The sequence below is a fragment of the Artibeus jamaicensis genome, unplaced genomic scaffold (assembly GCF_021234435.1).
Source record: "Artibeus jamaicensis isolate MK-2021 breed Jamaican fruit bat unplaced genomic scaffold, CSHL_Jam_final scaffold_1964, whole genome shotgun sequence".
NCBI classification, from domain to species: Eukaryota; Metazoa; Chordata; class Mammalia; order Chiroptera; family Phyllostomidae; genus Artibeus; species Artibeus jamaicensis.
Genome location: NW_026522030.1, coordinates 22,202,195 through 22,227,181, shown reverse-complemented (window position 1 = coordinate 22,227,181; position 24,987 = coordinate 22,202,195). Strand labels below are relative to the sequence as shown.

At 43.3% G+C, this 24,987-nt stretch overlaps 1 protein-coding gene and 1 pseudogene across 8 annotated transcripts in view; both read right to left on the bottom strand.

The window, feature by feature from the left end:
* Positions 1-24,987, bottom strand: part of FAM219A (family with sequence similarity 219 member A) — a 57,251-nt gene that overhangs the window by 11,232 nt on the left and 21,032 nt on the right. The window lies entirely within an intron of this gene.
* On the bottom strand, positions 22,323-23,159 carry LOC119053838 (phospholipid hydroperoxide glutathione peroxidase-like; annotated as a pseudogene).

The following is a 24,987-nucleotide window of genomic DNA, read 5'->3' as shown; positions in this document are numbered from 1 at the left end:
AGTAACATGATCAGATTTGAGGTGTGTAAGGACCCTCTGAGGGCCATGTAGAAGATGGATGACAGGAGAATTAGACTGGAGGAAAGGATAATTAGGAAACTATTGCAACGGTGCCAGCAAAAGACAGCACTAAGCAGAAGCAGAAGATAAAATGAAAGAAAGGAGGATGTTAAAAAGAGTAGAATTGGAAGGCTCTAGAGACAAAATGAAAGAGGAGGAGTCTAGAAATTCCTAGTTTGTTGTCTGTATTAATTAGGAAAAGGATACTACATAGTAAGACAGATAATGAAGGAGAGGGCACAGCTACACTGCCAGGAAAAGCCAGATGAGTTCAGTTTGAGACATGTTGTGTTTTGAAGTGTCTTTTGGACACCTGCTTGACATCATTAGTAGCATTTTAAGTTTTGGATCTTAGGAAAGAGGTATGGGCTGGTGGTGATGGAAGCCACAGAGGATAGTAAGTCATCTCAGACTGAGGAGAGTTTTAAAAGTCAAGAACCAAGGATGGGACCCTGGGACATATCCAAGTTTAGGGCATGATGTAAAAAGGAGGCTGAGTAGAAGCAGAAAGATGAAATGTAGGAAAAGATCTAGAAAGCCATTTTCATAGTTTCAAGGTGGAAGAAAAACAGTGTTAAACAGATGGATCCATTAAATAAAAACAATATATAGAAATAAGGAAGTCATAGGTGGCCTCAGCAAACTCAATTTTAATTCCTAGGGTCTGTAGGAAACAGAGCCTAGATTACAGAGGATTTAGAAGGAAATAGGAGATAAGGAAGTAGAAATGGAACACAGGTTATTCTTTCAAGGAGCTAGACTCAGAAGTGAAGAAATGAGAATGAATAACAGCCAGAGGATGATTTGGAGTTGTAGCATTTTTTGGAGCTAGGGAACACCACTGTACTAGACTGAGGGGAAGGAATCTGGGTAGAAAAGAGGATCGATGAGAAATGGTCTTTGAGGAGTCCAGAGGAGATAGAACCAGAACCTTGGGCCAGAGGATGAAGGTTTCTTACCAAAATGCAAAGGAGGTAAATATGGGTGGGGTATGCAGATATCATGGAGGCAGAAAGATGAGTGGAAAGTTAAAGGAATTCATTCCTAAAATTCCAGTTAGGTAAAGGAAGGGGTTGAATACTACAGATGGGAAAAGAGGGATACTTGGTAGCTGGACAGGAGTGGAAGGACATCAGAGCTCCCAGCTACAAATTCTGATCTTTCACCCACCCTTGATCTCATCTCCAGAAGGGAAGGTGCTCTCCGTGGTGCTGAACACTTCTGCCTTTGTCTTGTGGACTGAGTATGGATGAGACAGGAGAAAGACATGATTCAATTTTAATGTTTTCCCCACAAGAAAAGCAACCTGTGTCCTAGCCTCCAGGCACTAATTCCCATGATTATAAAAATTCAAGTAGATTTAGAATGAACTATAAAGATGCACAGTGCTTATACAAACATTATCTAACCTTTCTTTGCTGAACACACATGAATTTCCTCTGGTTTTAGGAGGGAGTTGGCAGAGGCAGTTCTGAGCTGTGAAATGCTGGAAGGCTACTTCTAGAATAGAGTCCTGTCTATACCCTGTTCAGTTTCCCTGGATAAAAGCCAGGAGCACAACAGACTTAGTGCAGGAACAGGGCCAGGAAGACAGTGCTGATAAGGAAACAGAAAAGCAGGGAAGACCTGGACCTGAGACCACTCTCTGACAGGTGAGTGCAGCATGATACAGTATCAAAGACCAACTCTATCTGTTACAAATTGTCCAGAAGTGAACTCAGAAACTATCTGGGGCTGTGGTCCCCCTGTTCAGGGTAATGCCACTCTCTCAAAACATCTTTCAGCAGGAGATAAGCATGTTTAGATATCATATTTTAGGGGAATATACAATGTCTTTTAAAAAAATACATTTTATTAATTATACCATTACAGTTGTCCCATTCCCCCCCTTCATTCCCCTCCACCCTGCACATACCCTCCCCCCATTCCCCCCTTTAGTTCATGTCCATGTGTCATAAGTTCTTTAGCTCCTACATTTCCCACACTACTCTTGCCCTCCCCCTGTCTATTTACTCCTCACCGTCTATGCTACTTATTCTCTGTACCTTCTCCCCCCTTCTCCTCCTCCCACTCCCCTGTTGCTAACCCTCCATGTGATCTCCATTTCTGTGGATCTGCCCCTTATCTAGCTGTCTGCTTGGTTTGCTTTTGTTTTAGGTGTGGTTGTTAATAACTGAGTTTGCTCTCCTTTCACTGTTCATATTTTTTATTTTCTTTTTCTTGGATAAGTCCCTTTAACATTTCATATAATAAGGGCTTGGTGATGATGAACTCCTTGAACTTGACCTTATCTGAGAAGCACTTTATCTGCCCTTCCATTCTAAATGAAAGCTTTGCTGGATAGAGCAATCTTGGATGTAGGTCCTTGCCTTTCATGACTTGGAATACTTCTTTCCAGCACCTTCTTGCCTGTAAGGTCTCTTTTGAGAAATCCGCTGACAGTCTGATGGGAACTCCTTTGTAGGTGACTGTCCCCTTATCTCTTGCTGCTTCTAGGATTCTCTCCTTCATTGTTATCTTGGCTAATGTAATTTTGATGTGCCTCGGTGTGTTCCTCCTTGGGTCCAACTCCTTTGGGACTCTCTGAGCTTCCTGGACTTCCTGGAAGTCTATTTCCTTTGCCAGATTGGGGAAGTTCTCCTTTATTATTTGTTCAAATAAGTGTTCCACTCATGGGTGTTCCTCTTCCCCTTCTGGTACCCCTATAATTTGGATGTTGGAACATTTAAAGATGTCCTGGAGGTTCCTAAGCCTCTCCTCATTTTTTTGAGTTCTCGTTTCTTCATTCTTTTCTGTTTGGTTGTTTCTTTCTTCCTTCTGGTCCACTCCATTGATATGAGTCCCAGTTTTCTTTCCATCACTATTGGTTCTCTGTGCATTTTCCTTCATTTCACTTAGTGTAGCCTTCATTTTTTCATCTAATTTGTGACTAAAATCAACCAGTTCTGTGAGCATCCTGATCACCAGTGTTTTGAACTTTGCATCTGATAAGTTGGCTATCTCTTGGTCGCTTAAAAGTATTGGCTCTGGGGCTTTGATTTGTTCTTTTGTTTGAGCCATATTTTTTTGGTCTGGTCATGGCTGTTATGTATGAGGGGCGGAGCCTTAGGTGTTCACCAGGGCAGGGTAACTTACTCACTGGGTTATAATGCTGTATGTGGGGGGTGGGGTCAGAAAGAGAACAATGGTGCTTGCTCCACTGTCCCCTGGATTTCAGTCCCCTCTGCCACTTCCCACAAGCAAACTCGGCCCTTCTGGTGCTGGTTCCTGGGTGGGTGGGCTTGTGTATGTTCTAGTACCCCATGGGTCTCTCCAACGAACTCTCCTGTGAGGCTGGGAATCTCTCCTGGCAGGCACCTCAACCCTCCAAGTTTTTTCAATTGGTGCTTTTAGGCTTTATTTCCCATCACTGGGGCCCTGGGTTTTGCGGTCTGTCTCACTGCCCCTTTTTTTGCCTGGTTTATCTGCACGTGAATGTGTTTCCGAGGTCGGCCAACTGCCTTGTGAACCTCACTGGGTTTGCTTGTTTCCTCCCCATGCCTGGGTCTGCCAACCACCACTTTTTCCTGCCACGACCCCTCTCCACTGGCTGCCAACTCTGCCCCTCTTACCAGTCTGGATGAATGGTTTGTTGTTGTTGGACTTTGGTACAATTCAATTTTCTGTCTATTCTGGTTGTGTTTTTGTTTCTAAATCTTCATTGTCCTTAAATTTGGTTGTATGAGAGGACTTCCGACAAGATGGAGGCGTAGGTGGAAACATTGTGCCTTCTCGCACAACCAAGTTTAAAGACAACAAAGTTTTAGTAACAAAAAATGCAGCCAAAACACAGAAAATTGAACTATACAGAGGTCCGACAACAATGAACCCTTCAGCCAGACTGGTAAGAGGGGCAGAGCCAGCAGGGGAGCGAGGGTGGGCAGGAAAGAGCCACTGGACTGACCCAGGTGCACGACCCAGGTGCGCAAGCAGCCATGGGCAGATCTCAGGTGTGGAGTAGCAACGGGTGGACCCACTGAGGGCACAAGGCGGCAGGCTGACCAAGATCATACATTTGCACGTGCAGATAAACAAGCAAAGGAGGAAGCAGTGAGACAGACCTCGCAGGCCCCAGCGGCGGGAAGTAGCAGAGGGAACTGCTATTGCCTCCCTTTGACCCCGCCCCCACATACAGCATCACAAACCAGCAACCTGGGTGGCCCTGCCCTGGCTAACACCTAAGGCTCTGCCCCTCATGCGTAACAGGCGTGAACAGCCCAAAATATGACTCAAGAAGAACTCAAAGCCCCAGAGCCCATAATTGTAAGTGACAAAGAAATAGCCAAACTCTGAGATGCACAGTTCAAAACACTGGTGACCAGGATGCTCACAGAACTGGTTGATTTTAGCCACAAATTAGAGGAACAAATGAAGGCTAAACTAATTGAAATTAAGAGGAATGCACAGGAAACCAATAGTGATGGAAAGGAAACTGGTACTCAAATCAAGGGAGTGGACCAGAAGGAAGAACAAAATGACCAAACAGAAAAATAAGAATAAACAAGAATTCAAAAAAATGAGGAGAGGCTTAAGAACCTCCAGGACATGTTTAAACATTCCAACATCCGAATTATAGGGGTACCAGAAGGGGAAGAGGAACACCCATGAGTGGAACACTTATTTGAACAAATAATAAAGGAGAACTTCCCCAATCTGGCAAAGGAAATAGAATTCCAGGAAGTCCAGGAAGCTCAGAGAGCTCCAAAGAAGGTGGACCCAAGAAGGAACACACCAAGGCACATCAAAATTACATTAGCCAAGATTAAAATGAAGGAGAGAATCCTAGAAGCAGCAAGAGATAAGGGGACAGTCACCTACAAAGGAGTTCCCATCAGACTGTCAGCGGATTTCTCAAAAGAGACCTTACAGGCAAGAAGGTGCTGGAAAGAGGTATTCCAAGTCATGGAATCCAAAGACCTACAACCAAGATTGCTCTATCCAGCAAAGCTTTCATTTAGAATGGAAGGGCAGATAAAGTGCTTCTCAGATAAGGTCAAGTTCAAGGAGTTCATCATCACCAAGCCCTTATTATATGAAATGTTAAAGGGACTTATCCAAGAAAAAGAAGATAAAAAATATGAACAGTGAAAGGAGAGCAAACTCAGTTATTAACAACCACACCTAAAACAAAAGCAAACTAAGAGGACAGCTAGATCTGGAGCAGAACCATAGAAATGAAGATCACATGGAGGGTTAGCAACAGGGGAGTGGGAGGAGGGGAAGAGGGGAGAAGGTACAGAAAATAAGTAGCATAGATGATAGGTAGAAAATAGATGGGGGGAGGGCAAGAATAGTAGGGGAAATATAGAATCTAAAGAACTTGAGACACATGGTCATAAACTAAAGGGGGGGAATGGTGGAGGAGGGGGTTTGCAGGGTGGAGGGGAATAAAGGGGGGGAAATGGGACAACTGTAATGGCATAATCAATATAATATATTTAAAAAAATATGGTTGTGTGAGGACTCACAGTGTTCCCACCTATGCCTCCATCTTGGCCAGAAGTCGATATACAATGTCTTTATGTCCAATGTCCATAGCTGGACAGAACTTAATCTCCTGTCCAAAAATATTCAGTAGCAATCCAGGCATTGGTTAGACCTCTCTACTTTCCTGTAGATGGCTTTTCACTCATCTTTTAAGACATTGCCATCTGTTTCTGACTCCACACCTCAACATGAAAATCATTAGGACAGTAACAGCTTTGTGGTATGACCCAAAGTCTTGAGTCCCATTTCCTGAGTGCACTTGTTAACCAGCTACCACTTTTATTTCCCCATCTCTCCTTCAGGATCTCTCCAGGAACTGCCTGCAGTGCCAGGCAATTGGCCAGGACTTACATCCTTTTGGGACATATTAAGACCCTAGAGATACCACTTATAGGAAAGAACAAAGACTTCTTACAGAGCTAAAGTCTTTGGGGGAAGACCTAGAGGAGAGTCATGGAAACATAAGGGAGATAGTCTCTCCAAATGTTTAATGGCTCTTACAAGGAGGGGAAGAACAGAAAAGTTGGAGAAAAATTTGTGAAGCCTGAATTTAGGAGATGGAGCAGAGGATGCTGTCTAGCTCAGGGAGGCCTCTTTCACCAGTCTAAATCTCCTCAACCTTCTAGGTTTTTCTTTAAAAGATGACTCAATTCAGGCCCTGGCTGGTGTAGCTCAGTGGATTGAGCACGGGCCTGCAAACCAGAGTATCGCAGTTCGATTCCCAGTCAAGGCACATAGTTGGGCTGCAGGCCTGTTCCTAGCAGGGGATGCACGAGAAGCAACCATATATTGATATTTCTCTCCCTCTCTCCTTCCCTTCCACTCTAAAGATAAATAAAATTAAAAAATAAATAAATAAAAGATGACTCAATTCAAATAAAGTCAACACACTGAGTGTCCACTCTCTTTCAAGTCCTGGACTGAGTGCTGACAGCAGAATGCAAAGGAGGAAAGCACTCTTTCTTTATGCACAACACATTTCTGAAGAGCATTTGGGACAAAGTTTGCCAAAAAGAAGTGAAGAGGATTCTTATGCTCATGCTACAGTTTAAGAACTCAGATTGCCCTGTAAGAAGCTGAGGATACCCTTAAGCAGTTCCTAGGAGAGAATTCACCACTAAAAACAAGCACCGCCAAGCTTTAGAATCTTTGTGATGGCTCTTATTGGGAAAACCAAAATGGAGGAGGGTGCTGCTGACCCCTGGCCTTAGTAACAACCAACAGTAAGTTTAATAGGTCTATTATAATGTAATACATGCTAAAATTTTAAAATTCACCTTAAAAGTTTCATCATGTTGAGACATCTGTTCATACTCTAGTGTATTTCTGTCTTGTGTGTATACTAATGTAGCAACACTCTGGAATTTCCTCTCTCTGGGAGTTAGTGCTACTCCTGTCCTCATGGTCAGCAGTAGGCCTCCAGGTACCATGTTGGTTCTATGCGGTCCCAACCCTGATTGGACCAGGTGGAGCCAATCAGAGTCTCCCCAGAATTGGGAAGTGGGACTGAAGGGAGATATGAAGCTGAAGACTGTGGATTAGATAGCAGAGAAAGCCACTGGGCTTGGAGATGAGAATAAAGCTGATGTTCAGAAAGAAGCAAACACAAGAGATAGAGAAAAGTGTTCCCTAGGTTTTAGGCTCTGGTAGAGCTTACCTTACTCTTCTAAGACTTGCCTTACATGCCTGACCCTAGACACTATAAGAAACCCTAGTGTCCTTAAAGTTCAGTTTCCTTTGTAGCTTTAACCAGCTTGAATTGGATTTTGTTCCTGTAACCAGAAAGTACAAAGTAATACAAGCACATGGAACAACATTTTAAAACAATACACTGTATCTTATAGTCTGTCTTTTTAAAAATTAGTATTAGAAAATAATCAACTCTCCATATTTTTACATAGTTTTGTAACCACCAATTTAATGGCTGTATAATATCCATAGAAATGATATTCAATAACTTTTTAACCATTCACTTATCTGGGACATTTAGGTTGTTTGCAAATTTCACAATAATAAAAAGTGCTACACTGAAATCCACATACATTTGCATTTAGGATCATTTCCTACATTAAGCAGAATTTCTAAGTCAAAAACATGACCATTTTTTAAGATCCTTGATATACATTGCCAAACTGCTTTCCCAAAGGATTGTTCTTATTCACAATGCCTCAAGTCATGACTGAGAACTATAGCTGATCTTTAATATTTTATTTTTCACTGTGTGTCAGGGAATTTCAGGTCATCATATCTATCCATTATCTTCCAAGAGAGCTCTGCTCCAGTCCTTATTTACCTAGTTCCCTCTGGGGAATCTTCTTTCAAAGAATATAGTTTCCTCTGGGTGTCACCTACCAGATAAAATACTCCTGACTTGAGGCCACCAAGTAAAAATGAAAGGAGAGAAGACTGTTATACCGAGGCTTGGAAAAGGCTCTAAATGGAGCATTAGTACTGCCAGGCAGCTGGCCACCATGCTTCAGCTGGTCCTTGGCCTGTGCCAGCATGTCAGCCATAGGAACCGTGACTGTAATTACAGAGCCAGGAGGCAAAGTTTACAGAGTGAGTCTCCCTTGCTTTCAGACATAGGGTGGGAGAATTAGCCAAAATGGCTCCAAAGTTATCCTATGGGCGCAGGGAGGCAGCTCCTACTACCTTTCCCATTATTTATTTTTTCAAAAATAGCTACTTAGAAACACAAAGAGAAAAGAATAATAAAGGGTATACAGCTAGTACTAGGATGGCAAAGAACTGGATTCATTTTTGAAACGGGGAGAAAAGAGACCAGTGAATTTTTAAAAAGATTTAGAATCCTGCTTTTTTCATGGGTAGAACTGTTTTTCTAGATTGATGTTCTACTATTATTCATGTTCCCACTCATAGGGAATCCCTATAACCAAGAAGCCTTTGTTTGGGATATAGGACAAATACTTCAACTCAGGGACACCTACTGTAGCAGCTGTGGCTTGAGGAAAGCCTGTGTATAAAGGCCTAGGGAACAAGCCTTATGACCCAGGTGGCAGAAGCCATAGCCAGAAGTTCCTCTGGGAGACCTGGCTTGGCCTGGCCCCTTCATTCCCACCCTTAAGCTCATCCCCTGAGCCAGATGTTGAGGAGGCTCCTGCCTCATCTTGAACCAGCTAAAGACACAGGTGTTACCTATAAAGTCTTGTGACCTAAAAGGTTTTTGAGCCCCACATCTTGCACTCAACCCGCTCCTCCCATTTCAACCTCTTTAGGAAAACACCATTTCAATTAATGAACAAAGGATAAAGGTGTAAACTTCTTTAAAAATAGATAAACAATGGTTAAAATGGTAAATTTTATGTTGTGTACATTTTACCCTAACGGTAAAGAAAGACTGGTTGGCAGGGCCCGAGGTAGGAGAAAATGGTGTGAGAGTGGGTAGTGGAGAAGAAGAACTCTCTTCTCTTCTTTTTTAATTCGGTTTCAGACAACACAGATTTTGGAGATGAGGCCTTTCATAGGAGAGGGGAAATGATTATAAAATCCAGGGAGCTGGAGGGGCTGGGGGTTCTGGGTTGAGTTTCCTTTGACCTGGGGTGCTCCTCAGGCAGGGCCCAGAGAAGGGAAAGAAGGGAATCAAATATTCAGAGCTAACGGAGCTTTAGGGAGTGTGGTCCAGAATATCTTTCCATTTCCTTCCAGAGTGTGGATTCCAGTTCCTTGAGGTAAGAAAGGAAGCATAGGATACTGAGGAGAGATGCTGCCCAGGAATCAGTAAAGGTCATTTGGTTGGACAGACCTTGAGACTGGTCCCCTGCTCTGAGCATGGTAGAAACCCAAAGAAGGAAAAATGTCAGTGGTCACTGATGTTTAGTCTGGGCCAGACTGACTTGTAAATCCTCTTCTAGATCTTGGCCTCGAACCTCACTTGAGGATTTTGGTAATTTCAATTAAGTAACTCTGCCTGGCCTGCACTGGTCCATGAATCTTGTGGACTTGTTGGTTTTCCAAGAAAGCAAAGTAATAGTCTGGCAGTCTGTGGGATGCTTTCACAGAGCTGTCATCTCTGATCCCTTTCTTTTGGCCTTTGAAGAGTAAAGAGCTACTTGTCAGCAATGAACCATGGACTAGGAAGGCTGATATTAAACAGCTTCTCCCCTCTGTGGCATTTCCTGCTCCTGCCCTTCCTCTCCTTTTCAGCCTGTTCTAACTTTCTAACCTCCATTACACCTAGCAAGCCCCATTTCTTGTCCACAAAGACATCTCTAAAGCTCAGCTCTCTAGCCACAGCAGTCTCCTGTGCTTTTCCTGTTTTTTACAGGAAATTAAACATGGGTAAGCTCACTAGAGGTTAAAAAAAGCTTGATATTCACTGAACACACAAGGGGCAGGCATGGCACAATGTATGTTGGGAAAAGAAAAACATTAAGACATGATTCTTGACAAGGAAACTTCAGTTTAAGGAGGGGAGATGAGAGGAACACAAATGTATTTTTAAGGTGGAGAAAAGAGGGTGAAAGGCAGAAAGGCATGAAGGGTGGTCAGTCCTGGGCAGAAGCCTGGGTGAACAAGAAGTCTGGATATTAGGTAACTGGGTAGTTTGGCAAGAGGATTTAGAACAATAACTGGCTCATCTCTGGGGCTCAGTCTCTATTTTTACTACTTTTAGTTGCTGCTGCTGCTGCTGCTACAACCCCTACTTTGCCACAGGGGTGGGCTGAGTACAGCAGGGGCTTTCCTTTAACCACTGAGATACAAAAACAAGTCTCCCACAGAGAGTTGTTAAGAGGCTCTAGGTGGGTGGCTGAGGAAGTATTTTTATTGGGAAGGCAAACAGGGATTCAGTCCTAAGAGTGCTTAAGAGAGAAATCTGTGCTCTGGGCAAAACAAACCCTCACTACCTCCAGCGTAGCTTCGGGCCAGCAGTCACTCTCACCAGGCCTGCTTTGCTCAGCACGGAGGCCAATGCTAAGAGACCCTGGAGGCCCAGGGCCCAGTCCAAAAGGAAAGGAGGTTGGAGAGGGACGACCAAGAAGTCAGTTTGTGTGTGTGTGTGTGGGGGGGGGGGGGCAGAGGCACCAGTTGGTGGTAGAAGAGTAGTGGGAAGGGAGATTCTAGCCTAGCACAAGCTCAAGGCAAGTTTATCCAGTTGCTGGTTATACATCTCTCCAGGTATACAATATTCATTTTAAACTAAATCATTCTGTGGTCCCTGGCTAAGGAGGATAGAGAGTCTTTTTCCCTGCCCACCTGTCACTCTGGCTGGTGTGGTGACACTGACTGGCTAACTCAAGGGTACAGCTTCATTATTGAGGAACCTATAGGAAGGGTCCCTGAAACAACCAATAACCAACATTCACCCAAAGAGCTCTCCTACATCTCATTCACCCAAAGAGTTCCCCTACATCTCTGAGGAACACCTCCTTTGCTCTTAACTACAACCCCCACACCCAGCTCCTCCCCACCTGTGCGGCCTTCACCAAACAGCTCTGACACACCTACACAGCCCACATCCCTCTTAAGCCTATCTATGTATCTGTAGGATAGTACTTTTTAAACATTAGTGTGCATACAAGTCATCTGGAAATACTGTTTAAATGCCGATTTTAATTCAGTAAGTCTGGAATGAAGCCTGAGTGTTTGAGTTTCATACAAGCTCCCAGGTAATACCAGTGCTTCAGTATAGGGCCCACACTTTAAATACCAGGGCTCTAGGCCAGCCCCTCTACACACACATCAACTCCAGACAAACCCCTCAAAGAGCTCTCTTCCCCAGCCTTAACCTGGCTATATTCTTAGTGTGAAAAAAGAACAATAGTTTGGTGGGGGAAGGTAAAGGAGGACTACCGAAAGTTCATGAGGCAGCTCTGCTAAGAGCTCTGGCTGGGCCCAGGAAGGGAGTTGTTTAAAACAGCTTAGCCCAGGTGTGGTTCTTCTGGAATCCATCAAATCATTTAGATAATATTCCTTGAATACCTGCTATATGTACAGCCATGGTACTGGGAGCTTTATATATATTATCTCATTCAGCTCTCCTAAAGGACCAAGGTAATATTGGCTTTTAGTTTACCTAAAAGAATATGGTAAATATTCCACTTTGAAAGTTAAGAACCAAGTTGTATAAAGTAATATATTCAAAGTCACACCTTAAAGGTAGTAGCACTAAGATTTTAATCTAATTTGCTCATTTCTTGTAACCCAGCCCCTCCTCAGAGACATCAGATAAAGTCATGAGATTAACATCATATCAGAACCACACAGCTGTGGGACTGCTGTCTTGTAAAGCAGGCACTTGAAGGCTGGTACTAGTCTAATTATGTCTTCAATGCTCAGCACACACTTGGAGCTTCTGTTTAGAAAATGACATGGATGCTTTCTGATCACCGACTTCCTGCTCAATGAGTCTCCATAGGAAGGAAATACTGGAGCCACTTAAATAGTCAATAACTCAAGAAGCAAAAAGAGAGAGAGAGAGACTGGCAGGAAGCTGCAAGCAAGAAAAAACATTGGGAACTATGAATGCTGAGCCCAGGAGAGAAAAGCAGAGGTGAGTACAAGAAAAGAAGATGGAAAGCCTCAGCCACCAAAATTCAGCTCTGGTCCCACATTATAGGGGCACTTATATTTTAGGCACTATAATGGGTGGTGTGGATACAAAGATAATATGATATCTGCCCATGAAGAGCTCACAGACCAGTGAGTAGGGCAAAAGAATAAGCAGATAATTTTAATTGTATGCCGAGTGCTAGAACAGAGGTTTGTATAGAGTGTTGTAGGTACATAGGACAAAAATACCTATCCTACCTTGGGAAATTAGGGAGACTTCTTCAAAGAAAACTGAGGCATGAAGGATGAGTAGAAAGTAGAAGTGAACCAGATGAAGAAGAAAGAAATAAGGGGGGAAAAAGAAGCAGGGAGGAAGACATATATGAGTATATATATAGCAGGCAAAAGAAATGGCTCAATTTCCTTGGAATGTTACATTATAGGAGGTAAAGTGGCAGGTGATGAGACTAGAATGGGAGGAAGGCTTAATATTGTGGAGGGCTTTATAAGTCATGTTCAGGGCTTTGGACTTTAACTGGAAATAATGGGAAGCTATTGAAGGATTTTCAGCTCATTGTCAGATTTATACAGACACATCACTCTGAGAGTAATGTAGAGAGAAAAATGGGAAGGAACAATTAAACTGTAGTCAGGGAGACCAGATAAGAGGCACTGCGAGAGGTGATAAAAGCCTGAAAAAAGGAAGAGTCAGTGGGGATAAAGAAGGGGGATGGAGAAGAAAAACACACTGAGGTTAAACCACCAGGGCTCAGTGGCTGATTGGATTTGGGTTTGAGGGAAAAGACCTAGGCAAAGATGACTCCCAGGTTTTATCCTGGCTCAGGTGACTGGGTGAATTGTGGTGCCACCAAACAAGACAGAAAAACAGAAATAAGAGCAAGTTCTAATGATATTGTTTTGTGCAGGGGTATGTGTATGTCTATAGTTATGAAAGAACACGGGGAACACCAACAGTGAAGGGGTAGCAGAAGAAGATTAACAGCTGTGGTCAAAGAGACAGGGGACCAATGAGAGGCTGGTGTCATGGTTGTCTTGGAAGGACAAGTTTTTGAGAAGAATAATGTAAGAGAAGAGGGAACCAGAACTACAGTCCTGGAGTAGTATTTGTATGATGGGAGAGACTAGATGGCTGAGGGTAGGGGAAAGAGCTAGCAGAGAAGGACGAGTTTTTTTTTTAACATGAACTAAGAGAACTCAAGACATACTGTTTGTTTTCTGGTTTCCTGATATTTCCACAACAATTTTATTTTGTTCTCAGCAATTACGAATCTAACTCTTGGGAGGCTTGAGATTCTCCACAGAGAGAAGCCATCCATTAGGGAATTCCAGGCATTGTCCAGAGATCATGGCAGTTCTGATATTTCTCAAGAAGTGTGGGTGGACTTCCGGTCAAGATAGAAGTGTCGGTAGACATGCTGTGCCTCTTTGTGCAACTACAGAGAGAATTACAACTAAACCTCAAAATAAATAACAAAACCTGTCAGAAAATCAAACTATATGGAAGCATGACAATCAAAGATTTAAAGAAGCCACATTCATCCAGATGGGTAGGAGGGGTGGAGACGTGGAGCCAAACAGAGAGGTATGCACAGAGATGAACTGTGGTGTGGAAAGATGGTGGCAGCAGAATGGACAGTCCCACAACTATGTGTGGTGAATAAAAATCAGGAGGGTTACCTTGGGAGCCAGTGATCCCAGCCCAAGTCCAGACTGCACAGCCCAGCATTCCAGCATTGGGAAGATAAATCCCCATAACTTCTGGCTATAAAAAGCAGTGGAGTTTGGGGTGATGGAAGATTTGGCCAGATTTTCAGGAGACTCCACTTGAAGGAGTCTCAGAACAATCTTAGAACATACGCAAACCCACCCACTCTGGGATTTAGCACCAGGGCAACAACTGGAAGGGTGCCAGTTGCATACAGGGAGTGGGTGGAGTGACTGGACATGGGGCAAGTGCCAGGAAAACCTCTAGAAGTCAGGAAGCATCACTGTCCCCTCTCCAAACCCACCCCCCACACAGAACCACAAAGCAGTAAAGCAGTTTGCCTCACCCTGGTGATCACCTAAGGCTCTACCCTGCACAATTTACAGGTGCCTTTTCTACTGTAGACCACAGTACTAAGACAAGAAGTCAAAGCGGCTCTACCTGATACACAGAAACAAACATAGGGAGGCTGCCAAATTGAGGAGACAAAAAACTATGGTGTAAATGAAAGAAAAGAACAAAAGGCCAGAAAAAAAAATCCTAAATGAAATGGAGATGACCAACCTAGCAGATGCAGAGTTCAAGACACTGGTGATCAGGATGCTCAAAGAACTCTGAGTATGACAACAACATAAAGGAAGGAATTAAGGTTACACTAAGTGAAATGAAGAAAAGTATACAGGAAACCAACAGTGAAGGGGAGGAAGCTGGGATTCAAATCAATGATTTGGAGCATAAGGAAGAAATAAGCATTCAACCAAAACATCAAGAAGAAACAAGATTAAAAAAAAAACCCATGATAGTATAAAAAGCCTCTGGGACATCTCCAAACATACCAACATCCAAATCATAGGGATGCCAGAAAGGAGAAGAGCAAGAAATTGAAAACTTATTTGAAAAAATAATGAAAGAAAACTTCCATAATTTGGTGAGGAAAATAGATGTACAAATTCAGAAAGCACAGAGTCCCAAACAAGTTGGACCCAACGAGGACCACACCAAGACACATCATAATTAAAATGCCAAGATTAAAGATAATGAGAGGATCTTAAAAATAGCAAGAGAAAAGGAGACAGTTACCTGCAAAGAAGTTCCCATAAGGCTGTCAGCTGATTTCTCAAAAGGAACTTTGCAGGCAAAAGGGACTAGCAAGAAGTATTCAAAGTGATGAAAAGCAAGGATCTACAACCTAGATTACTCTATCCAGCAAAGCTATCATTTAGAATAAAAGGGCGGATAAAGTGCTTCTCAGACAAGGTGAAGCTAAAAGAGTTCATCATCACCAAGCCATTATTACATGAAATGTTAAAGGGACTTATTTAAGAAAAAGAAGATCCAAACTATGAACGTTAAAATGGAAACAAATTCACAACTATCAACAACTGAATCTAAAACAACAAACTAAGCAAACAACCAGAACAAGAACAGAATCATAGATGTGGAGATCATTTGGAGGGTTTTCAGTGGCAAGGGGGAAAGAGGAGAATGGGGGGAAAAGTGCAGGGATTAAGAAGCATGATTAGTAGGTACAAAAATAAACAGGGGGATGTCAAGAATAGTATAGGAAATGGAGAAGCCAAAGAACTTATAAGCATGACACATGGACATGAACTAAGGAGGAAATTATTGGAGGGAAGGGTGGTACCAGGTCGAGGGGGGGCAAAGGGAAAAAATTGGGATAATGATAATAGCATAATCAATAAAACATATTAAAAATAAAATAGAGTAAGAGTAATTTAAAAAATGAAGTGTGTGCAAGGGTGTGCTGAAGGCAAGGGAGGGCAACCAAGGCCTGACCAACTTTGAAATAACTGCAAGTAGAGAGGTGAGTGGGTACTCCAAATTGGGGCTGTACCACATACCCCTGACTTAGCCTTAGGAGGTGGTAAAAAGCAGCAAAGACCATGGTTTTCTAGTTCTTGGGGCAGGAGGCCTCCACAGACCTAACAGGAACACCCTGAAAATCCAAGACAGAGTAGAGAAGACTGTGTTGAGATTTTTCTAGAATGCTGAATCACTTTCACCACCTATGAACATCCAGCGGAGGCTCAACCTTGGAACTTACACTATGAGTGATATTATGATTATGTGATGGTTATGACTTCTCACTTAAAAAAAAACATCAGTAGTGTTTTTCTATAAAAACAAAGTAAAAATGAAGAATCACTTGACTTCATTATTAATCCACCCCTCAGGTATAGTAATAGAGTCAGTAATTGTATGCTTCCACTGTGAGGAAAATTAAGAACTATGTAGTTAGAGTTAGGGCGGATCCTAGTTCTTCTGTCTCTTGTATCCAAACACTAGAACCTGTGGGTGAGTGGAAAGGGCACTGAGGTCTAGGAAAGCCAGGCTTGCATTAGGGCAGAGGACTGGAAACCTCAATGAGGTTAGACTGACTTCTCCCAAAATCTTGACCTTGGGGCCTATTGCTTTTTGAGAAAAAAAAATCATATTTTGGGGATGGACAGACTGTTGACTATTTTCAAAAACTGGTCTAAAAATGCTACCAGAGTTGAATGTTTTATGCTATTTAATGCGTTTGAAATTAGCTGATTTTTTCCCCGTGGATTTTACAAGGATGCTATTCTGTTGTGCTAGATCTTGGTTACAATTAGAGAGGAAACCTCAAAAATTCCTGTTTCCTGGCAGGGGAACAATGCTTTCTCTTCACTCCACAACCTTGTAGTAGTTAGAAGGTTAGTTATAAGGCCTCACATCTGGGCTTCAGAGAAGCACAGAATAACCATTTCCAGGCATATTTTTGCTTTTATATAGACACCTAATTTCATATGCGTCCTGCCTTGTTCATGTGATGACTTCCACTGCCCTCACCCACACTCCACTCCCTTCTATCTTTCACTTCAATGAAAACCTGAGGATCAGATCCTCAGTGATTTTACCTTATTCCAATGTTCAGGCGAGTAATTTTCAACTCCTTGTTACATCTAGGTAGGACTAAGATGAGTTGTCTCTCTGCAGACAGGAGAGAACTAAAGGTCTATGGAAAGAAACTGAAAATCCTGGATCCCAGGCTACAGTCAACCCTGGGCTGTTCTGGATTCTGAGAGAATTTTGCTACCATTGGCCCCCCTGCCTGCCACCATCAGGCTCCAGCCAGCTGCAAATTGTCTGGATTGAGCTGCTTCCACATGCTGATGTTATCGGCCTCACAGTGCCTGGAGCACGCAGATAGGAACGGCAATGGCGCCGTCTCACCGGACGTAGTAATGTAATTTAGTTTCTGAAATCCAAGTATAAAATCTTGAAAGCTGATGTTTTTTATCTACCTCAGGAGGGGGGTGATGGTGTGGAATTCCCAGTGGAACCATCTAAATAGGGAAATGGCTTCTGTCATGTATTAATAAACAGTTCAAAGCAATGGAAAAACATACAGAGAGGATTTGTAGGAAAAATAAGTACCCAGTCTTCTTGCCTCCTCCCTCCTTCCTCCCCTGAGCTGTGCTACCAGGTGAGGACCGACTCCATTTGTGCGAATCCCAGGCTGAGGGCAGAAGTGTCTCTCATGAGCATTCCTGTGAGAGTCCCCTGTGCTGTGGAGATGGAACAAGTACCAGCTTTCCCCAGGGGCAAGCCGTGGCACTTTGGGTGGGTCTTAACTACCCCTTTTTTGCAAAGGAGTCATTCAAACTGAGCTAAGAATGGTGGTAAAGAAGCAATTACTCACCTTCCTTTCCATTTCCCCAACCTTGTCTCCTATACTCTTGCCCCACCTCACTAAACTTTGTATTGCCAGTCTTCTTTGCTTCTGGTGGGGCACCAAAATCCTTCCCACCTCATGGCTAGATCTTACTTGTCCCTCAGGCCTTGGCTGACACATCATCCCTTAAGCTTCTCATCAATACCAGGCTGGGTTAGGCCCCTCTGTAATATACTCTCCCAGTCCCTCCTTTCCATACATTTCTTTCATGCACTTATCAAATTTTACTTAGATGATTATTTGTGTAATTTATCTGTTTAATAAATGTTCATAAAGGCAGAGATCATCCCTTTCTCCAATGTGTCTTCCCAGTGCCTAGCAAAGAGAACAAAGGGCCACAGTCTGATAATAGATTTCCTTTACTTAGTTTGAGGCCACAGCAAAGATATTTCAGAAACAGAGGGGTGGCAAAGAGCTAGTGGCCTGCCAGGCTGTGCCAGGGCTTATCTAATGGTGTAGCAGACATGTTGCATTGTGTACTTCTTGTAGTACCACTTCATCTATGTAAGCCCCTGGTAGAGGGCTAAAAGATTACCTTCTGGGAAGTTGTTTTGGAAAACAACCAAAGTAGGAGTCCCCAGAACCTTTCCTCACTTGCTTCATTAAAACTTGGCCTAGTTAAAATCCCACTTAAGATCCATGGTCAAAGCAGCAGCTCAACCCTAGGTCAGCTTTTCATGGGACTGATCACCAGCTAAGCAGACAGAGCTTTCTCTGAGACTCAAGGGCCAGGCTCCAATTTTGCTTTCAGATCAGATATAGACTCCAACTTGGGCCTTTACTTGAGTAAGGCTCAACTCTCTAAACCTTCAGAAAACCCCTTGGAGGGATATAGGGGTGGGGCTGCTCTGATCCTGTCTGTTCAAAGAGTTTTTTGATAATGTGGGGCTTGCAACGGTGTTTACTAGGCAGTGCAGTGCCCAAGGCAGGGGAGCTCTTGGGGAGCCCTTGCCCAGACTTAAGGGCAAGGAGACAGCATAGGAAAATACAAGAAACCTCCCTGAACAGTAAACAAAACCTCCGGCTGGATAATAGGGTCTGTGGATTCCAGTTTTGCCTGTGAACTGCACTGACTTTGACAGTCTAGACAGGTCGATTCACTCACAGGTCTGTTTTTATTCAGACCCTGAGATTCTAGAAAGAGCCTCCAGGGCAGAAAGTAAATGAGTTGTCCCAGGTCAGTGCCAGATGGCAGTCCTGGGATTAGAATTCATGGGCCCTTCTTTCCAGCCAGCTGCTCCCTCCCCTGAGTCCTGAGCTGTTTTTTTCTTCTGAATGCTCAGAATTGTATTCAATTTAGTAAGCTTTGTGGTCACATAATCACTGCTCCTAAATAAAACAATGACTGCAGGTCATTCACTGTAAGGAAGGCAAACATGAGGGGTGGGCACCTTTGCTCCTAAGAGAACAGGCCAAAAGCAAGCTTTGGATGAGGTTAGACCTGTTCTACTCTAACAACAACAAACATAAACAACTCTCTTGGAGTCTGGCAGAGTCCTCATCTGTCCTTTCTTCTCCCAGCTTCCTTGTGTGTCAAAAGCCTGTGCTTAATCTCACAGTAAGGGCCTCTCCTGGAAGCTGGATTACACTATTTCTAAAGGCAAGAGAGGGGCCAGGCAGAGAGACAGTTTGGATCCAAATCCTCTGAGCATCTTCCCATCAATAAATTAGTTGCTACATTGTTAATGCTCCCATCTCCAGGAGTGCAAGGGGTGGCAGCAGCCCTAGTCCTTCCAGCCCAAACTCTGATAGGTCCATTCATGGTTTAGGAAACACCCAATATTCTTTTCTCCTCCCTGCCCTTCCCTATCCCACTGACTGGCTGGCTAAGAGAGGGAGCCTGCAGCCGTTCTCTGGTGGCTTCAGTATGGTCTTACCATCTATTTCTTTGACCAGGAAGTTCTTTTTTAAAAAAGATTTTTTAAAGTTTATTTTTAGAGGGGAAGAGGGGGAGAAAGAGAGGGAGAGAAACATTAATGTGTGGTTGCCTCTCATGTGCCCCACACTGGGAACCTAGCCTGCAATGAAGGCATGTGCCATGACTGGGAATTGAACTGGCAGCCCTTTGGTTTGCAAGCTGGCACTCAATTCACTAAGCCACACCAGCCAGGGCAGGGAGTTCTCTTATATAAGACATGTTAAATGGCCTTCAGGCCCAGAGACTGCCTTTAATAAGGGATCCAGGAGCCTAAAAGAGGTGAAGGAAGCAATGGAGGAGAGACTTGCACAAGGCCCAGAGCAGGGCTGCTTGGTAGAGATGGGATCCTGAGTGGTTTTACTCATATTCAATTTAGGCAGACTTACCTTCTTCCTCACTCACTAGCCTAGACAGTCAAAGTGAGAGCATAGTAATTTCATTTGCTTGTTCCGATTCATTTAGCCATGGAAGAGGCCTGGAGGTAGAGGAAGAAATTTCAACTAGAAAATCAAATCCCTAGTAGATGATTATGATTCTGTTCTTTTAGACTCCTCACACACAGTCCACCTCTGGATGATTTGGGGAAACTAGGAAGAAAACCCCTCTACAGTGGTAATTTAACTCTCCTCTGCCTAGGGTAGGGGTGGCAGGCTGTGAAGCTCCAGACTTGCTAGTTTCATTTCTGTGGTTTCTACTTGCTATATCTGTGACCTTTCACCTTATGTCAATGCCCTTCCCCTAAAAGTGATGTCTTTAAATCAAGTGTATTCCCAATGCCAGGCTAAAGGTATAGTGATATAAGGCTGCAGGTTCAGGTTGAAACTTGCTCAGTATTTCCTCTGCCCCTTACTCCTCATTCTCAGATTGAAGAGGGAAGTGCAGAGGTATTGGAGACAAAGGCCCATTTCACATTCCTTTGTTCCACTACTCTTATGCTCCCCCCAGATTCCTACAGCTTTGAGGTATCAGGGTATCAGGCCCTGGCTAAGGACACCTCAGAAGTTTACATGGTTGTCTTGAAAGCTTATTTCATCTTCAGAGTGATGGTGACCACAGCAGAGAGCTCAATCAAGCTAGATGTTTGTGGGGGGAGGTGGGGCAGGGGATAAGGGGAAGTCCTTGGATCCATCGGACCTATCTTCAAAGGAGAAGAGGGCAGCCCCTCTCACAGCTAGAGACATGTGGGGGAAGGCTGTTTAAAATTAAATATGCAAGGGCAGTAAGGACTCAGTCACCTAGGCTTTTCAGAACTGGCAAGGACAGGGCCCCCCTCTGGAGCTATCCAGGGTCCTGAACCGCCTCCACCCAAAGACCTGGGCAGCTTAGGACAAGAGCCCTGCCTGTCTGTTAATGCCGTACTTAAATGCTGTTGGCCCCTCTCTGCCCATCCTTAATACCAACTGCTTGTTTGGACCGTGTCCTGCATGGCCTGAAGTAGCTCCAGAATAACTCCAATCACTCGCTATGGCTGTAGCCTGGGCTTCATGCCAGCAGCCTGGCTCCCTGGCCAGATTTACAACAAGGTGTAAAGTTGAGGATCTTGGTATGTGTGAAAAATGTCTCAAGTACCTCTGGATGCTCAGGACTAAATGGGCCTGGCTCAAGGACAAGGTGGCTGTAGGTGAGGGAGAGAGTTCTCCATCTGGCACATTCTTGGATAACTCCTCCCCTCCCCTCTGCAGCCGTTGCACTCACGTGTTCGTACACACATGTGGACACACATGCCAGATCCTCTGTCCTGTCACTGCAGAGGTTGTACTGCTACAGAGAAGGTATAGTCTCTTTTGCCTGCAGCTGGACAGAATGTACCTGCTTCATTCATGTCATGGATATTCCAAAATTTTGGCAAAGAGCACTCAAACTTAAAACTTATATAAAATACTGATTTTTTTCTGAATTCAAGAGGAATATGTAGTCACTGTATGAGATCAGGACAAAAGAATATTTTAAAAAACACCCTTAGTCACAACACCCAGACTTATATTCTATGTTAACCTCTTGGCATGCAGCCTGGCTCCTTATGTGTCTGTGCACACACAGCACATGGGCATCAGTAAGAGGCAGTATAGAGCAGTGGTTAAGTGCATTGTAGAGTAAGTCCTAACTCTGTCATTTACTTATCTGTGTAGTCTTGATCAAATTTCTAATCTGTACGGATCTGTTTTTCATCTTTAACTGGGGAAAATAACATACTCATCTCACAGTGTTGTTGGGAGGATTAAATGGGATAATGTACACATATAAAGTTCTTACCACCGTCCCTGACACATAGTAAGTAGTCAGTAAAGGGTAGCTTTTATTATACACACATATACCCATAGAAATCATGCTTTCATGCTGTTTAATGCCTAACTTTAATACACAAATTATTCTCCATCTCAGATAAAAGTTGGAGACAGGATGAATTAAGTTTATTACTTCATCTTACTTCCTTTCCTGTATGGCATAACTTCCTAGGCCACAGTAGGGTAAACTAGGACATGGGAAACAGAATGACTTCTTAGCTCAGGTGGGGGGAAAAAGCAATCCTTGGCCCAGGGCTTCTAGCTTTCAGCCTGAGTCCTGCGGCAGAAAATGGCAGTGCCTTTCTTTTGGTCGAGGTTCTCTCTGCTCTTTTAGCTTTGAGCCCCAGCCCTTTTACCCACCTGCTCTCACCAGCACTTTCTGCCTCTCTGCCCAGGAACGTCACACCTCCAGGTGCTCCTTCCCCTTGGCACCCACACAAGTCCATTTGCTTGGCTTGAGCAAGCCTGTTTCCCCTGAGTCCTGGCCACTTGATTTCTATGTTTTTCCACCCAATCTCTCCATACCTACTCTACTAATACTATTCTCTTTGAGGTCAGCACTGAGCTCCTACTTAAAATGCAGTGGTCTTTTCTCAGGTGATTTTCCATCACCTTTCAGTATCATTAGACAGTACCGACCAGATCTTTCTAGAAATTCTATTTTCCCTTGGCTTTTTTGGGGGGCCAATTTGTATACTTTATTATCACATGGTAGCCAGGGGTGGGAATGCCAGCTGCAAGCCAGGCTAGGCCCAGGGCCTTTCTCCCACAGGGTGGCATGTGGGGTTCTCAGGTCTGTCCCACCAGTGGGCTGGTTTTCCAACAGGCTGTCATGGGTCCTGGGTGGAAGGCTCTGAGGGGTGTGGGCAGTGGGTTTGGATGGGGGATACACACTTGTGGAGCTATAAGTAACAAGGCAGGTACTTCTCTATGATCAGGGGCTCTTCCTTGGGACTATACTGCTTCACCATGCCAGCTGTTCTTGTCAATGAGGAACTTGGTGAAGTTCCATTTGATGGCATTTCCCAGGATGCCTCTTCCCTTAGACTGAACTTTTGTCCACTTCCACAGTGGGTGGGTGTCATCCCCATTCACACAGATCTTGCTATACATATTGAATTTGACATTATAGCCAGCGGTGAACTCTTTGATCTCGGCATTAGTGCCTGGCTCTTGAGCTGGTTGCAAGGGAAAGCCAGGATCCGTAAACCACACTCAGCATATTGGCTACTTGAGTGTAGTTTGTGTCTATTTTGTCTCATTGCAGGACCACATTGGTGATGATGCACATGAAGCCCTGGTACTTGTCCATGTGCCTGTCAGTTCTCAGCCAGTTCTCTGGCTGAGAACTCAGTGCATGGATTGAGCACAGCACCGGTCATCACAAGATTCCCACATGGTGCTGGCTAAGCCAGGGCTGCCGGAGACCCACACAGAAGGGCAGGCTCCAGCAGGCGGCACAGACGTTCCTTGGCTTTTTTGGAAACACCCTCTTTCTGTTTTGACCATCCTCCCTACTGTTCCTCCAGTCATGCTCTAGATATAGATCCTTTCCTCAGTCACTGGCTTCTTTCACATGCTCTCTTCTTATGTGTGGAAATATAATTTAATGATAGTATAAAATTATGTCGAGTAATATCTTTTTGGGTTGTACTCCCAGATCTATGTCTCTAGCTCTGACCTCTCTGTTCAGCTCCAGACCCACATTTCCAACTGCCTACTACTTCCATTGATATCATACCCCTCTCCGACCTACTTCTTCCTTTTAACTACCTCTATCTTGTTAATGGCACAACCATTTCCCCAGTTAACTTAAAAAATTGAGGGCCATTTTAAAACCTTTTTTATTTTGAGATAATTTTATATTTATAGAAGAGTTACAAGGACAGTGTGGAGAGTCCTTGTACACCCTTCACTCAGCTTCCCCTAATCTTCACATTTTACATTGCTCAAATCTACACCATTGTCTAAACTACATGGCGTATGCAAATTTCTCCAGTTTTTCTATTAATATCCCTTTTTCTTTTCTAGGATCTATACTGCATTTCATCAACATGTCTCCATAGTTGCCTTAGTTTCTTAGTCTTTTCTTGACTTTCATGACCTTGACTTTTGAAGGGCAGACATATTCTAGAATATCCCTCCTATTTGGATTTGCCTGATGTTTTCTCATGATTAGATGGAGGTTATGGGTGTAGGGGGAGAATACCATACAGGTGATATGTCTATTGCATCACAGCATACCAGGGGGTGGTATATGACTAATTATTGATGCTGTTAACTTTACTCATTTAGGTTATATATAGTTAATACTCATTTAGGTATTTGCCAGGTTTCTTCACTGTAAAGTTATTGTTTTTCTCTTGTTCTGACCACATTTCGTTAGTCAGGAGCAAGTCACAGGCCACAATCATTGGGAAGGGAATTAAGTTCCATTACCTAGAGGGAGGAGTATCAGAGAATTTGTGGACACACGTTAAAGCAACTATAGTAATTAATACCTATTTTGGTTGAGATTCTTATAGGATATGCAAATATCATGTTTCTCTTTAAAGTTTTACTCATGAGTTTTAGCAATTAGTGGATCCTGTCACCAGCAATCATTACTATGATATTCTAAAGGTATTTAAAATTTTTCTCATTCTTTCTACAAATAAAACTTTTGAATAAATTTTAATAAGTAACTTTTTAATACATAAAAATTATAATTAAAAAATAATGTGTTCCTTTTTCCCAGTTTATTTATTCATTTATTCAATCATTTAATTATATCAGTATGGACTAATGTATATTTATTTTCTTTTGTGGTTATAATCCAATCTATCATTATTTATTTTGTTGCTCAAATTGTTCCAGCTTTGGCCTCTGGGACCCCTTTCGAGTTGGCTCCTGTCTCTTTTTGGCCTGCCCAGGGGTCATTTTGACCCACCTCTTTCCCTTTTATCCCTCTGGTAAACTAATCATGAACCTATGGTAGCACTTTCTTCAAAATACCTGATATTCATCTTTTTATAATTGAATTAAATTATTTTTTTTTAACAAACTCTCTGCCAGCATCTTGCTCCATACCCTTACCAACTTATTCCAGGACATCAGGACCACTGCAGTGGTAGCTCACTCATCTACCCAACCTGCCTCTTCTTCCTTCAACTCATCCTGTGCATCATTCTTTTATTACTCTTCTGGGAATTAAACACTCTTCTGATATAGTATCCCTTGCTCTAGATGCTTTAATTGCTCC